The sequence below is a fragment of the Saimiri boliviensis genome, chromosome 2, assembly GCF_048565385.1.
Source record: "Saimiri boliviensis isolate mSaiBol1 chromosome 2, mSaiBol1.pri, whole genome shotgun sequence".
NCBI classification, from domain to species: Eukaryota; Metazoa; Chordata; class Mammalia; order Primates; family Cebidae; genus Saimiri; species Saimiri boliviensis.
Genome location: NC_133450.1, coordinates 181,130,677 through 181,146,375, shown reverse-complemented (window position 1 = coordinate 181,146,375; position 15,699 = coordinate 181,130,677). Strand labels below are relative to the sequence as shown.

The 15,699-nt window shown below is 35.8% G+C and overlaps 1 protein-coding gene and 1 pseudogene across 1 annotated transcript in view; one reads left to right on the top strand and one right to left on the bottom strand.

Annotated features, from left to right (window-relative positions):
* LINGO2 (leucine rich repeat and Ig domain containing 2) overlaps positions 1-15,699 on the top strand; it is a 342,878-nt gene that overhangs the window by 21,438 nt on the left and 305,741 nt on the right. The gene's annotated exons all lie outside the window — the stretch shown is intronic.
* LOC120366519 (U2 spliceosomal RNA) lies at positions 13,732-13,823 on the bottom strand (annotated as a pseudogene).

Sequence of the window (15,699 nt, the reverse complement as noted above, 5' to 3'; positions counted from 1 at the left end):
CCAGTGTAAGTAGGACAAGAAAGAACTTTCTTTTTTGGGACTGCATTCGAAAACAAGAAAACTTGTGGGTATGAAATAAATATCTCTTCTAAAGAACTAGGTCACGAAACAAGGGGTCTTATGGTCAGCTCATATGATAGGCAAGAAACAATTACGTTGGGTATTAGGCCCAACATGATTTTCTTTTTAAAAAGAACCCAGCCCACAGACATTTATTGAGAACCTATTGGAGAAGCATTGTCCTAAGTTCTGGTGATGCTGGTGAATCAGAAAGATTGATCCTAACAATAAGGACTATATGGAGCTTACATTCTAATAGAGGGAACTCAAAAATAGATAAGGTCAAAAGGTAATAATTCCAGTGACTCAAAATGAGCTGGGAGCTTTATTCAGCTGATGTGCACTGGGAGCACCTGAAGACTGGGTAACTCTCCAAGTTAAAGCTGGGGTGGGATTTTATAGGGTGAGGAGAAGATAGGAGATTGGTTCAGTTAGTGATTTTCATCATTAGCTGCTATAAAACTTGCTGGTAGTGAGCTAGATTATTTTTGTCGTTAGTCATCTGCTCATGATTATTGGTCCAGTACCACCTCAATGACTGTCAGAGCATTCTTGTGAAAGTTGTTTTTATAAGCCTTGTAGTTTGTTGAAGTTTAGGTTCAAGGACAGAAGGAAGGAAAAAAGGAGTAAAGGGAATTAAGTTAATGGTGGTTTTAGTTGTTTAACAAAAACTATTCAAATAAAATGTCTTTGATGATTTATAAACTGAGTTAACAAAGTAATTTCAGGGAAACAGGGAAGAGAGTCATTAGGGAGGTCTCTCTGAGGAGGTGACATTCAAGTTGAAACCTGACTGTTGAGAAGGAGAGAGCCATGTGATGATACGGGAGATTTAGCATCTGCGAAGGCTCTGAAGCAGGAATAAGCTCAGCCTGCTCAAGGAGAAGACAGAGAGAAAGGGACATGTGAGACAAAGGTTCAGCTGGAGTTCATAGGTTGTGCTTTGATGCTTGATTTTATGCTAAGTGCAAAGACAGACCCCCAAAGTATTTTTGACCTAAGAGGAACACAATCTCTTCCCCTTGTTGTCAAGATTCCGCTGGCTGTGTGTGGAGTATGGACAGCATGGGGTCAGTAGGCGAAGGGGAAAGAACAGTTAGAAGGCTGCTAAAATAGCCCATATTAAAGATGAGAGTAGCTTGTGCTAAGGCTGCAGCCATGAAAATGGTGAGTGGATGACATGGGGAAGAAGAAGGAGGAGGCAGGAAGGTTCGTAGCTGGCTGGAACTGTTTTAAGCTGGCATCAGCCCTGGCTGCTTGGCAAGTATTTGCAGCAGATTCTGATGAGGTGTTTTGGAGTGGTGTTACTCAAAACTCGATGTGCTTAGAAGTCACTTGGTCATTCTGTTACAGTGCAGATTCTGATTCACAAGACCTGAGATAAGGACTGTTTTTCTATTTTCTAAGCAATTCCTAGGTCATAGTAATGATGCTAACCAAAGTGTACACTATGAGTAAGAAGGCTTTGGAGGCTATATTTGGAGATGTGTTTATCCTTTCTAATTTCTCCAAATACTTGATACATCACAATGGGTACAGCCGTGTTTGACTTCCTTCTTCACCCTTCAAAATACCATATGAAGCCTTTCCCTTGGTCTATTTATTAGCCTACTGGAAACCGTCTTCATCTTAGAAGCCTGGTTCTTGGTAGATTTCCAATTCAGATTTTAAAATGGTAGAAGCTACTTAAATCACATTATGTCCAAGTGTTATTTAATATTTTATGGTTATTCTATTATGTGCCATTTACAAATTCTATGTTATTTCTGAGAAAGAGTAATGCTTGTTAAGGGGAAAATGTCTAGTTTTTTACTTCTTATTTACAAAGCTATGTATTTTTTTTCCACTGGGCATCCTTTAGACTGCATAGTAGAGACACCGAAAGTATTTGTCCTGTTATAAATATGGATGTCTTTCTAAATTATGTTAAATAATTTAAAGCTAATGTCTTAATTGAAAAAAGGCATTTATAAATGCATATATAAAAAGGTAGTAATTTGACTAAAACATTGTCTAAACAAACTAGGAGCAACAAAAAAGTATGTTCTGTGCTGTGATTAAATTAAAAAGTCCTAAGTTTTTTGTTTTGTTTTGTTTTTTAACTTTTTTCCTACAAATACAGAGCAAGGGGGGAAATAACTCTAGATCAAGAAGAGCTACGTTCTTGAATATCAAGACCATAACAGGAATTTATGGGTTGCTTAGTAAGTGATAATAGGAAAGAATGCCCATGCTTCTAATAACCTTATATTAATATTTTCCTTTATTGCTAGGAAAGTATTTTGTTTAAGAGCAATAGGCTGAAGATGTTAATAGACATAGGCTCTGCCCAGCCATCTACTGCTGGAGTAAACTTTGACAAATTATTTAGTCTCTCTGAACTCAAGTCCTTATCTGTAGAGTCTGAATTACAGAAGCAACTCATGAGTTTTGCAACACTTAAATAGGATATGCCTGTAAATTGTAAGCATGGTGTTTGGTACACAGTGAGCTTTCAGTAGATATTAGACATTAATATTAGTAGTATGATTACTAATTACTATTTTCCCAACAAGCACAAATTTGATTCAGGAAGAACTAGTTGGCAGAGCCTTCAAAACATATTCACTCGTGATCTGAAGCTCATATACCAGCTGCTAATTTGCTTGTTTATTTCATTTGATTTTCCTTAGCTGCACATAAGGGAGGTGGGTGGTAGGAGCTTAATTTATTTGCCCCTTATTTTGAAAATGCAGGTTTTGGATCCCACACTATTTTGAGGCATGGCCTGGTGGTGGCCTTGGGGATACTCATACTTCTGGGTGGTGGGAGGACTCTCCTGGTGGCTTCAGTGTCTTTCTTTCCCCAAGTGATCATCATAGGTGCTAGATTGCTAGTGCTGCCAGCCAGAGGCCTCTCCTCCCACTGATCTGGAAACACATGAAAAGAGCCATGACTCATGGGCTACAAGTTTTTCAGCTGCTTGATACAAGCACTGATAGGCTCTGCTCCCATATTTCTATCACCCCCACAGGCCGGCTGAAGGGGAAAGGGCTCTTTGATTTTCAAATAAAGTGCTTCCTGAAAATAACTGAGAACAACTGAGAGATACCGTGAGGAGGGTAAGACATTGTTTCTGTCACTTTGCTGAAGTAAGTGAAAAGGATGATCTGGGGTAATGCCAGGGTAACTTCAGATTCTTAAAGGTAGGGCATTGAAAGTATTTTCAGAGTTTTCTCTACAAACTATCTGAAAATCCCTGCTTTCCTGCCTGATTTTTATCCATCCCACCTTGCACATTTCTCTAGTGGCACTGAATTCATTGCATTATTATTTGCTGTGGTTGCTGTTACTGGATTGCCTGTCTTCTGTGGACCATGTGCTCTGTGAGGGCAAGTGCTTTGCCTTTGTCATCTTTAGGTCTCCAGCCCTAAATTCAGTGCCTGGTACACAATCAGTACTTAAATAGCAATTGATGGCTACATGAATGCCTAGACTCATGAATGGTTGGATGAATGGATAAATGGCTATGCTGGTGAAACTGGGGAAAAGGAAATAATCTAGCACAGTCTTTTGCGGTGGGTATGGGAATACTTTTTGATTAGCAGACAACATTTGGTGGGGAAAATGATTGATTCAAAACCCATTACTGAAGTTCAGAAAAGTTTACCTTGCTGTGAAACTTAAGGTCATAATATTAAGCTTGAGAAATACTACCTTGTTCATAAAACCCCTGAGTAATTTTAGGGAGAATTTGGAAAGAAGCAAATGTCCTCAAAAGTAGAAATGGAAATTGTGTTATCATTTATAATGTGATTTTAAATAAAAATTAAAACAGCTTTATTTTATAGAAAGATAAAATGTATTAAATCTACAGGAAATTTATATGGACAGAATATTTAATATTTCATTGAGAAAAATGATAGAAGTTCATTCAGGCACTCGCTGAAATCATGTTTCTTAAAGACCTATTTTGTGCTGGATACAATGGACCTAGAGATTAATCAATTGGTATCTCAGTCCTCTGGAGCCTATCAGTTAAATCAAGATGCAGAAGTATAAATAAATAATTGTAGAAGTAGGAAAATAGAGGTATAATTAAGACACTATGGGTACATAAAAAATTGACATGTTTAACTGTGCTCACAAAAATCTAGGAAGAGGGAAAGGTGATAGTTCTGAACTGGAACTTTGAAGGATGTGTGAGAGTTTACTATAACAGGAGAAAAAAAGAGGTTGTACATGTGCAGAGAGGGTGTCCAGGAAGAACAGCATGCATCCTGGGAAATGGGAATTCTTCAGTATGATCTCTGCCAAAGTGAGTAGACAAGATTAGATAGGCAAGTGGAGAAAAATCCCTCAAGACTTGTTTACCAAACTGTGGATTCAAAATTTATTCCTCCATGTAGATGACACATAACTAAAGAAAGATTTCATTGCTTTTCAAATACTGCAGCATATTGTCTAATAAAGACATTGTGTTGTCTACAGCATGTTCTAGTTTAACAGACAGAAAAATGTGTCTTCAGTGGTTATGTAGTCCTGACCTCATGTACTTCTACTTCTTTTGGTAAAGGCACTTAATGAAAAGCTTTAAAATGTGATTTAATTTTGTACTTTTATGTAATTTGATATAAATCATTTTACAAATCAGAAAAAAAAATCCGTGCAGCAGCAAAGGCACCAGAGTGGAAAACCACAGAATGATGTGTGGAGGACAACACGCATCAGGAGTGAGGTGGACAGTGACTAGAAACCTGCAGGAGGAATGTTACTAGAAGGGTACCTGTAGCAAATTCCAGAAAACCTTACAACCCAGAAAAAAGAGTTTGAAATTCACTCTGGCTGTGAATGCTTGTAACTAGAAGTTTATTTTTGTGTTTTGTTTTGCCCTAAGCAAAGGAGTAAGTAAGGAAAGATGAATTTGGCAGCTATGTGTAAGCGTAATTAAATAAAGACTGAGAAGATTTGGGAGAGGTACATGACAGAAAAAAACGGTGGTATTCTAATGGATTTAAACACTTTAGCAAGAACAATAACAACAAAACAAAATGAAAGAAGAGACACTGTTTTGAAGTATTTTAACTCTGAAATAGAAACTCAGACAATCTGAAAACTGCATTGCTATAGCAGAAAAGATACAGTTACAGTGTTTTCTTGATCACCCTCCTCACCCTCCTCAGACAAGTCATTATTGCACTATCTGGAAACATGGAAGAAGAATTCATTCTTTAGTTTCTCCCTGCACTCTGGAACCATGAGTAACAAAGTTCTTTAACTTTTCATCTGTACTTCGGTGACAGGTTTGTCCAAGACAGTTGTACAGTGGGGCACAGCTAGTGTATTATTTTCAGATGTCCACAACCATCCTGTGATGTGGAATAATGATGTACATGCTACCTTGACATGGGCATTAATACTGCTCATAGCTTACTCAGGGCACTAGGGACTGGGCATGGCTGAACTGGAAGAAGGTTCGCCAGCAGTAGCAAACGTTCTTATCTAAGTTTCTGTATTTTCAGAAGAGGCACAAAGCAGAGAATATTAACCTAATTTGTGTTTTGGCTTTGTGGTTGAACTGCCTCTGCATTAGGATGTCCAGATATCAAGGATGACATCTAATATTAGGAAATAATAAGAGATAATCCACAATGTATATATCCAAAGAGAAGAACTCTGAGATAGAAAAGGAAGAAGGCAAATCCTTGTCAATTGTCTGTTCATTGATTTGAAATTGTAGAGTGTCTAAGCAAATGTATGCTTTCTAGGAAATGGAATTTGGAGAGAGAAATCTGAGAAATTCTGAGTTTGCCCTGGAAACAGAGAGCAGGATTTAAGTGTCCTTCTTCCGTTAGAGGGTCACAGTTAGTTGCTTCAGAGAAGATGGCAGAAAAACTCACTTGAAAATTCTAACTTTCTTGTAGGAATCCTCTGAGGGAAGTTCTTTTTTTGTGAAACATTTTACTATTCAAGTAACTTACTGAATTTAGATGACAATATCCTTGCAATGTTGCGAAGTAAATGGCTCTCCGGGGGTACTTCATCAAATAAGGATCTTTTGGGTTATCTTTGTGTCTCATTTCAGTAAAGATAAAGCTTCAACAAGGTAGAACTTGGGAAGCATCTTGAAATGATACACAGTAAGTATATTAAAGAAAAGGCATACTTAGTTTAAATGTTTTTAAATAACATTCATTTTTTTTTTTTTTTTTTTTTTTGAGACGGAGTTTCGCTCTTGTTACCCAGGCTGGAGTGCAATGGCACGATCTTGGCTCACCGCAACCTCCGCCTCCTGGGTTCAGGCAATTCTGCCTCAGCCTCCTGAGTAGCTGGGATTACAGGCATGCACCACGATGCGCAGCTAATTTTTTGTATGTTTAAAATAAATTTAAACGAGAAGTTTCAAGAGTAGTACAAAGAATTCCTGTATCCCCTTTATCCAGAATCGCCAGTTTGTAACATTTTAGCATATTTGCTTTAAATTTCTCAAGTTAGAATGTATTTTTTCCAGATACATTTGAGAGTAAGTTGCATGTGTTATGCCCCTTTACTCTTTAATACTTTAGTGTATATTTTTTAAAAGCGAAAATGCCTTCTTAGATAAATACAGTGCATTTTAAAAATTCTATCTATTCTACTTTTATCTAATAAACAGTCCATACTGACATTTGTCCACTGTCCCAATCGTGTAATTTACAGTACAGGTACCAAATCTAGTTTAGAATCATGCATTGCATTCGCAGTATTAGAACTTCGACTAACAGGAGTGGGTATAGGAAGATAATTTTCAGAAAATATTTGGAAAGGAGCTATGGGGAAGTCAGATTGATCCTTTTTATCGTTAGAAGAGGTATTTCTGTGGTTGATGTGCCTTTTATCCTCAGAAGAGGTGATGTATCTATCAGGGTTCTCCAGGGAAACAAAACCAATAACACACACACACACACACACACACACACACACACACACACATATATATACACACACATATGTGTGTGTGTGTTGTGGTATTGTGTGCATGTATACACATATATGATGATAATTGTTTTAAGGAGTTAGCTCTTAAAATTATGGGGCTGGTAATTCAAAACCTGTAGGGCAGCCTAGCAGGCTGGAAACTTTGCCAGGATTTGATATTGTCATCTCGAGTTTTAAATCTGTAGGTCAGGCCATCAGGCTGGAAACTTAGCAGGAGTTGATGCTGCAGCCTTTAGGCAGAATTGTTTTTTGTTCCCTAGGAAACTTCAGTTTTTGCTCATAAGGCCTTCAGACTGATTAGACAAGTCCCACCCACATTGTGAGGGCACTCAAAGTCAACAGAGAGTAGATGTAAAATGCCCTTACAATACCACTTAGACTAGTATTTAATAACTAGCTTAGCCAAGTTGACACATGAAACTGTCACAGGAAGAGATCATCAGCCACATTTTACAGATGAAGAGCTGAGCCACTGTTTTTCCTAAAGGTACTCACTGTGTGTGGCTGAGCTAGAATACAAATCCAGTGTGTCCCAATCCCAAAACCCATGCTTTTTCCATGGCATGCCCTGCCGCCTAACTTCACTGTGGGATGATTAGGGAAGTGGTGAGTTGCCAGTCACAGATGATATGCAAACATGGGCTGAATGACTAGCTAACAGGAATATTTGAGAAATGAGTCAAGCCTTGAATGAAATATTATAATAGATGACTTTTAAAATTCAGTTTGCCTTTATGAATCTATATTGTTAAAAAATAATGTGTTTTGAAGTCATTTTTCTTTTATTAGGATATAATATTTTTATGCACAGATAGTTTTGTATTAAATTAGTACCCCTAATTAGAATAGACAGGTCAGTGGTACCCATTTTTTTCCTGCAACCTACATTATTTATGGTTTTACCATTTAAACCGTTGATACTGTTTGGCAGTTATTAAGAAGGGATAGCAAAAAAAAAAAAATGAGACTTTATAGAAAAGCTGTGCTGTTCAAAATCAATCATAAATGACATTATGTAATATAAAGTTTAAATATCCAAATGAACCATTTTTATCTTTATATTTTATTCCAAAGATGATTTGATGGCTAAAGACTTTTATGGTTTTTGTTTTGTTTTGTTTTAACTTCATAGCAGAACTGTAATGAGAGCTCATGGTTTATCTTGAAAATTATCGTCACCATTAGAAAGAGTTTCATCTATTGTAGGTGATTTTAAGTAACAAATAATAATCATAGAAGTAGTATTCACTAAGCACTATTAGGTGTCAAGTACTTTGCTAAGTGATTTATAAGAATTATCTTAATTATTTCTCATAACAACTCAAAGAAGTAAGCACCATTACAACATCCATTTTAAGGAAAAAAGAAATTAAAATTTAAAAAAGCAGGCACAGAAAGGTTATATAATCCTCAAAGGAAGATTTTACATAGATCATGTGTAGGTGAATATTTTGTTTTCTAGTCTTTATTTTGTATATTAACACAAATGGATTTATTTAATATGTAATTGAAACTCTTTTTAAAATCTGAGTGTTCAATTTCAACAGATGATGGAGGAAAGTAATTATGTGCCTTGTCTTTAGTCACCAGCAAGGTGGTTGCCAAATTAGAAAATTAATTTATAACCTTTTAACACCAAGTCCAAAGTTTGTCCATTAATTTATAACATCTTATAATAAAACCCACTGTTGTGACAGTTTAACATATGAAATTCTCAATCGCTTAGCAAATATTAACTTTCTATATTGCAATCTGTGATTACCATCACTGGGCAATTACATGGTTCTTTTCTTGAATAATAAGTTGTCATCTCATGTTAAGGTGGATTTTTTTTCTCAGAATTATAGAAATATAAACCTCTGTTTCTATGGGTATTTGTCACTTGGCAAGTAATAAAAAAACAACTCTTTAGTTTTATTTTTAAATTTTCAAATCTAAAGGTATCTTATTAGGAGCAGAAAGGACTATGTGTCAAATTTATTTTATGTTTCTTTGTTTTGAGATTTGACTATAGTGAAATTTTGTAAATACAAATCTCCTACGTAGCAAAGCAATACTGTTTAATCTCAACCCAGAAATAGGTGGTAACAGTTCATATTGTTACGAATGCAGTGGAAATGTCACTAGTGTCTTTAAAACTTGTGATGTTACTATTTCTGGCTGAATTTAAGTGTGGCTGAGCAAAAGAGTAAGGTGGAGTTTACCTTTGCCTAAAGATTTTAAAATCCCTTCTAATTTAGATATTCTTTAATTCTGTAATTCTCCATCTTTATATAATGTAGAAGACTTTCCTTATTGTGCATATCATTTTAATAAACCATAATTCCTATTTAAAAAAATTTAAATCTCTATGTCATATAGGGATTTGATGGTATAAAATTATTTTTTACAGAATGACAATGTCAAATAGTTCTAGAACTATACAGTAATTAAGCATTAAAAATAATGGCAATTAAGAAAGTCAGTTTTAGGTTATCTAGATGCATAGTCTACATGTGTCCTACTTGTATCTCATACAAGTACGTTAAATCTTTAAGCACACAGACCAAGACTTCTGATGGTGACACAAAGATTGTTGATAGTGCCACAGCGGCTTACTAAATTATGCTCAGATAGCATTCACTGAATGCTCATACCACTGAATATCCAGTTGGTTTATAAAACCTCGGCATCAACCACATTGCAGAGACAGGGGCATGTGAGACTAAGGAAGAAGTTAACCTGAGGTAAGGCATTAGTTACTTTCAGAGGTAAGAAACTCATTAGAGGTGAGAAACTCAAGAAATAAACTCATCTGTCTCAGAGCTGGTTTGATGTACAGGTATAGGTATATTTCTAGATATAAAGGTTGCTAAATATGTAGGACTCTCTGGTGCAAATTTGTTTGAATATGTGTTTCTACCACCAAGATCTAAATCTGTGTGTCTCTGTCAGGCCCACACCCTGATGTGAGGAAATGTAACTACTTTTGATGACACAGCACTTATTCTCACAAGACGGAATACCCATGTTAAACAGTGACTAAGGCACTGTTCTTACAGTGGATCTAGGTGTCTTAGGGAAGGATCCTAAGAAATCTCTCAAGTTAGAATGTCAAAGTGACCATTATGACACAGATCAGAATAGAGTTTGGAGCAACATGGAACATAGAAAGGCTTTAGCAGATGGTATAGAGTTTTCAAAAATGAAGTATTAGTTCCCTTGGCAGTTCAGCCTACAAGTTTGCCAAGTAAAAAAAAAAATTATAAGTCATCATATGTCCACTTTGAGTACTGTAGTATCCTTTGTATATATGGTTGTGCATAGGACAACTGACATAAATTTACTTGTTGGGTTTATCACAATATACTCACTGAATTTATGGATCCTGAAGTGTTTTTCAAATCATGTCCATTCCACCTCAGTACAGATGAGCCCACTGCTCATTCTTGCTCTTATAGGTGAACAGGGTATCATAAAAATGGATTTTCCATGGGGGACAATACTGTTGACTTCCTGAAAAAGATTGTGGAAAAAATAGTCATCATTTTTGCTGGGTGGCCAATCTATGACATGTTAGTTGCTGGTGCAAGAGGGGAGGCTCAACCGACCAAGGCTTTGGAATTGGGAAAGGGAGAATCTTGCTCTACTCAGGAATGGTGGCTGTATAATGCCTCAGCTACAGCTTGCCTTCCAGACCTTCAGATAATCTGTTTTCTTTTTTTAGTGTTCCCTTTCTGAGTTTCTCTCACTTGTCTTTCCCTTCTTTAACAATTTCCTTCAGACTTTCAATATCAATTTATAATCTCCACCACCAATGTACCTCTTCTGGTCTCCTTTTAATATGAGGAAATGTTCCTTCTTTGTTTCCTTCCATGACTCTCCCCCCCCCGACCCGCCTCTCTCATTCTCTCTCCTGCTGGGTCCCTTCATCTCTCTTCTTCCCTCTATTTCTTCCTCTTCCGTCAAAAACCTTCTCTCTGTTTCTTCCATAGACTTTGTATGGCTCACCAAGTCAGACCCCAAGTTATCAGCAGGTAAAATCAACATCCCTTCTCTTGTAGGGCTGAGAGAAATTAATTGCCAAATTTCTCCAGGAGGTAAGGAAACTATTTCTGTGCCCTTCATCCAGTACCTCCAAGAAGGAGAAGAAGAAGAAAAAAATAATTAGTTTTTCAATTAAAACACAATTCTATCACAGTCATATATTTTTATTTCATTTAAGCAGGTTAATTCTTATTTTATTCTGGGTAAGTCCTAAAATCAGGCACTTCTGTGGTTCCTAAACCACTAAACAAAAATAGAAATCGTGTACATTCTAACTGGCAGACTGAGTCAGGACTCTGATATCAACACTGGGGCGATCAAGTGAGCAACACTCCTTACAGAATAGCACCAGAACAAAGCCTTTTCTTGTCCGGGTCTCCTGCACATTATACATTCATACAGACTAATTCTGGAGAGGGTAAAAATTTTAAATTAGAGAATAAAAAAACTTGATATGCATCTTCTCAAAATATAAATAAAGTTGATATGGGACCAATCCTCCTGTGATTTTTCTTGCCTTGAAACTTAAGGCTTTTTTTGACTTATGAAATATTTACTGCACTATTTGAAAAGTCAGAACCATGCTTGCTTAGGCTTTCAGGTTTCAGAAGAAAAAGCAACTCCTCTTGGATATGACTTACACACATTGTATAAACTTTGGTATGGTATATGGTTGGCCAACCATTGAACACACAGATAAGAAGGGTAAAAATAATACCCCAATGTCTGTAAAAGATGTTCCGTGTTGTAGTTCACAGCTTTCATTGAGCTATGGAATTCAGATTTATTTCTAAACCTCTCTGAGAAAAGGCTCTCTGGTGAGATATCTGTTAATCACAACAGACTGGGAAAAATTCTTTAAAATGTTTTTTTAATGAGGCATATACATAAGAAGCCTAAGTAGAGCATAATATTAAAAAGCAGCAAAGCAGCATAATTCTAAAAATCTTGTGTGTGTGTGTGTGTGTGTGTGTGTGTGTGTGTCTGTCTGTCTGTCTGTCTGTCTCTGTGTGTGTGTATGTGTGTATTAAATTATTTCAATTTAGGGTCCAGAAAAGTTTTCTGCAGTCATCTTTTCATATTTTTATTTTGACAATTAAGTATGTAATTTAATTTTATATGACATTTTATTTCAGTGACTCTACATTTGTTCCTCAAACCTTACTCTTTGGGAAAAATAAAGGAAAGGTCATTGGGATTGTTTTCTCTTAAGATGGGAGAGAGATAATCTTCTTTTTTCCTATGATCTTTAATTAAAAATAGATTTTTCAGGAAGCATTTTTTACTCCAGTTAACACATTAGTCCTATTCAATATTTTTATAGCCTTTGTATTTGTGAAGTGTTTTAAAATTAAGTTGATTAGACACTTGTTTTGTCATCTAAGAAAAAATGAACACTTGAAAGATAACATAGACACCTCATCATAAGGGTGTATTTATTAGCAAAGAGGTTAAGTTGCCTGCTCAGACTGGTCTTCCAAGTCAATGGAGGACAAAAAAATAACATTTGTCATTCTGTAGCTTCTAATGTATTGCTGTGGTTGCTTACCTATGTGACTGTTTTTTATGCATTAATCACCAACAACATTATTATTAGGAATGATAGTTGCACATCAACAGTTCTCCAATATAAGTACATAAAAGGATTAATGTTACATGGGCTCTAGAATATACAGAAGAGAAGGTCACTAAATGATATATTGGAACAACCATGATAATAGACCAACAAATTAAACCCAACAGGAGGGATCAGCATTTGTTGGATAAACCTAATAAAATCTTGTAGTTTATTGATGTTGCTCTTCTACTGGGCAGAAATCGCTCTAGGATAAGATAGAAAGGCAATAAATAAGCATGTGGCTCAAAGAGAATTGCTGAAACACAGGTGGAGATCAAGGTAGCTCCGAGTAAAGCTGTAAGTACAAATTTTGAGATATCCATCATTGCCAAAATCTTATCATACTTATGGAATTATTTTCTGTTACTGAATTACAATGAAAACAAGGTTTGTTGGTTTGTTTCTAAACTTGGAATTAGCGACTTCTAGTAGTCCTAATTTTTGTGAGTCTCTGGGAGGCTATTTTCACTAAAGATCATCTTTTAAATCGCAAAGAGTCCTTTCTCTTTTAATGACTACTCTCCTGCAGACTGGAATGGTCTTCTGTCTTGATGAATTATTTTAAAAGGCCAGTGGACATATAAATATATGAACACATGACTGACATAGACAAACTGGTGGGTTAAAGTCTCTTTAAACCTGTTTTATACTAAACCTACATTGACCTTAATAAGTCTAAGAGATGGTTTATGCTATTTGGGTGTTTAAGATCAAAATGAATTCTACTACCCGTCATCCAATCCAATAAACTGTTCAAAGATAGTAACAAAAATAATTCCATAAAAATAGTATTCATAGAATTTATGTCAGAACAAAAAAAATTTAAAGTAACTTAAAAGTCCATGGGGATGATTTACATAAAAGTTAATACTTTTGTGTCATGGAACAATAAGCAGCATTTAGCAGTTATGTTAAGTAATATTTTATTGACCCAGGAAGAAATCTCTCACAATATATTTAGTATATATAAAAGGCAGAACAAAAGTGTATATAGCAGCATCTTTTAGACCATTTTGTAAACATGTATCAAAAATTTCTGGGAGGAAATATATCAAAATACCAAAATTATTAAAGGCTTTTTTGAAATTAATATTATTTTTATACTTCTTTGTATGTCTCACATTTTCTACACTTGATCTTAGCCAAAAGGCCGAGAAGCGATGTATGTCTCACATTTTCTAAAATAAGAATATAATAGTACTTTAATTAGCCTGAAACAATTAAGGTTCTTTTTACTTCATTATTTGAATAAGACGTCTCTATTTTTCAAGCATGTCAAGCTTGTTCTTTGTGGCTTGCACCCTCGTCTAGAATGTTCTTTTCCCACTCTAAGAGCTGGCTGCATTGTATTTTACATATTTGCTCAAACATTGTCATCATTCTTACCTCATTATCTTGCTTCATTTTTTTTCATGGCACTATCAGAAATTATATCATTAACCTGTTAACTTAATGCAATAATTTGTTTGATGTCTGTCTGTTGCATTAGAAAGCAAAACCTCTGAGGGCAGCAGAAAACTTTCCTGTCCTGCTTACTTCTACATGCTCAAGAATTCGGTCTGGCCTGAAGGATATATTTGTTCAATAAAAGGATGTGCTCTTAAAGAATTAATCAATAGTTGGCAGTGTGTATATAATTGTCAGGCATACTAAGAAGAAAAAATGGAACTAACATTAATGAAACCACCTCCTTTGTTTTGGCATTGGTAGGATGAAATGGATTTTACTTTTGAAGAAAAATACAAGCATTAAGAATCTAAAAATAGAAAAATGAAGCAGGGGTGAGGGCAGCTTATAAAATAAACGCCAAGAAGTCCTGTTCAGCTGCTGGAGTGGGGTCATGACTCTGTCTCAAAATTGGTGGTCCATATCTCTTTGCTTTGGGTATGGATCCCATTGAGGATCTAATCAAAGATCTGAAACATTCCCTCAGAAATATGTTGTATATATATGGACATGTACATGATGTTTTGTGAACAGTTTTTGCATATTCACAGACCACCTTAAGAGTGCATAGTTTCCGCAATAAACACTGCTGCTTTGTCCTTTGTGGCATACATAATAAATTACAAAGTACAGGGATAGTGAAGTGAAAAATCTTCACAAGAAGCTGCATTTGTACCTAAGAGCACCAGCAGAAGTTTCACTTAAGCCTCTCAGAGAAAACACGTTGCATATATGATCGCTTTCAGTTATTATTACCTCAAGACCAGGAAATAGAATTGCAAAGTTAAGGGACTTGCTAAAACTTGGAAAGCCATCACAGAATTTCATGTGAAGCTAAGTCAAAGATGAATGTTTGCTCCACTGAAGCATGTCAGTAGAAGCTTTATGGGAGATACGATGTGTGAGTTATATCTTGAAGAACAGTCATCATAAAATAATAGCTAAGGTTGATTGAGTGCATTACAATTGCTAGATGGTCTACTAAGTGCTCTGCATTCATCATATTTTTAACGTCTCCACGGTATCCCTACTTTATAGAAAAAGTAACAATTAGAGAGGTTTAGTAACTTGCTTCAGGATATTCAGGTAACAGTAGAGCAGGGTTTCAAGCCTAGCAAGTCTGCCTCAGTCTTTCCTTGCTGACGCAGCATTTCTGTACAGGAGGATAAGATTTCAATCACTAGAGAAGAGGTCAGAAGTCAAAAGACATTCCCAGTGGGGGCTACTATAATACCTGTACAGATGTTACTATAGGCCTAGAAATGGTGAAATAATTTTAAGTGTGCTAGGAATAATGTAAGACCAAAAGGAAAGAAAGAGAAAGAGAGAGGGAAGGAAGAAAGGGAGGGAGGGAGGGAAGGAGAGCTAAAAAGAAAAGAAAGAAAAAAAATTTCTTTAAAGCTACACATAAATCTGTTTTCACATGATTTTGAAATAAAATTGAGAGGAAGAAGTATCATTTACTGAGTAACAAAGAAACTCTGGTAAATGAGGAACTCTAGTGAATTTAGGTGTTACATGGATTTATTTATTAGACTTGATATTTCTTGATGAGAACACATGGACACATAGAAGCAACACACACAAGGGCC